This window comes from Triticum aestivum, chromosome 6B (assembly GCF_018294505.1).
Source record: "Triticum aestivum cultivar Chinese Spring chromosome 6B, IWGSC CS RefSeq v2.1, whole genome shotgun sequence".
Classification (NCBI taxonomy): Eukaryota; Viridiplantae; Streptophyta; class Magnoliopsida; order Poales; family Poaceae; genus Triticum; species Triticum aestivum.
In genome coordinates this window covers 461,492,153-461,493,443 of record NC_057810.1, presented here as the reverse complement: position 1 = coordinate 461,493,443, position 1,291 = coordinate 461,492,153, and the positions used below count along the sequence as shown (strand labels likewise).

At 71.9% G+C, this 1,291-nt stretch overlaps 1 pseudogene; it reads right to left on the bottom strand.

Annotated features, from left to right (window-relative positions):
* The window catches only part of LOC123139269 (probable LRR receptor-like serine/threonine-protein kinase At3g47570), a 4,250-nt pseudogene extending 3,928 nt beyond the window's left edge, over positions 1 to 322 (bottom strand).
* Positions 323 to 1,291: the final 969 nt, after the last annotated feature.

Sequence of the window (1,291 nt, the reverse complement as noted above, 5' to 3'; positions counted from 1 at the left end):
CGAGGTCGACGTACTCCGGCGGCGTCCAGAGGTGGGGCGGCGGTGCGTGGTAGACGGGGCCGGGCTGGACGGCCGGAGGTGCCTGCACCACCTCCTCCCGCGATGACGCCTCCCGCTCCGGTGACCGCGGCGGAGTGGGGCACCAGTTCACGCCCAGGTCGGCGGCCATCTCCAGCGCAGTGCAGGACCAGCCCCACCCCTGGCCCAGGAGCTGCTCGAACGCGGGCGGGTCCTCCTCCATCGGCTCCTCCGTGACGGCCGCCATGACGGCCGCCAGCTGCAGCTCCGGGAAGGCGACGTCCCCGGCGGCAGAGAGGGCCATGGCCTCCTCCAGGCCGTCCCACTGCCGCTCGTCGTGCGTGTTCATGGAGTCCGCCATGACACGCTGTAGGAGACGGGCCTCCTCCTCCTCTATCATGCGAGGAGGGGGAGGGGGCGACGGAGACGGGGAAGGCGACGGCGTGGGCATCAGGCCGCGCACCCGCGTACGCCCGCGCGGCTCTGCACGTGGCCTCCGCGGCCCGGACACGGTGCCGGCGAAGTAGGACGCGCGGCGCGTGTCGTGCTAGTCCTGGAGCCATGTGTCCCAGAGCGGGGAGTCGGGGGCATACCTGTGGTCGTAGTACAGGTCGTCGGGGAGGAGGCGGCGGCGGCGGTTGATCTCATCGCGCCGTGCACGGCCGGTCGCCGGCACTGGCGGGATGGGGACCCGGTCCGCGGAGAGGTGCCACCCGTTGGGGAGGTGGGCGTCGCTCCACCGGACCGGCGTCCTCATCTCCCAGTACCTCCGGCACACGTCCGCGCAGATGTACTGCCGGTCGCGCTCGCCGGAGGGCCTATGGGCAATGGTGAAGGGGGCCGGCGCGGGGGCTCGACGGGAGGAGCGCGGCGGTGACGCGGGGGCTCGACGGGAGGAGCGCTGCGGAGACGCGGGCTCCTCCTTCTTCACGGATCCGCGACGGCGCCCCGAGGAGGAGCCGGCCTCGCGGTCGTGCTTGCCCTTGCCGTTCCAGAAGCCCATGGCGAGGTGGGCGGCCGGCGAGCTCGAGGACAAAGGAAGGCTAGGGTTCGGCGTTGTCAGGGTTCGAGGAGGCCGCTGGGTGGCGTGGGGCAGTGTGAACGACGACCCGTCCGCGCTTCCCACTTAAAGAAGGACGGCGACCATTCGACATGCGGATGACAGGTGAGGCCGCCCGCTCGTGCGCATTGATGTGGACGGGTGGGAGGTAGGTGACCGCCTGTCACGCGGCCCCGAAGCGGACGAGGCGCGCGTCTGTTTGGTGTCTGCCGT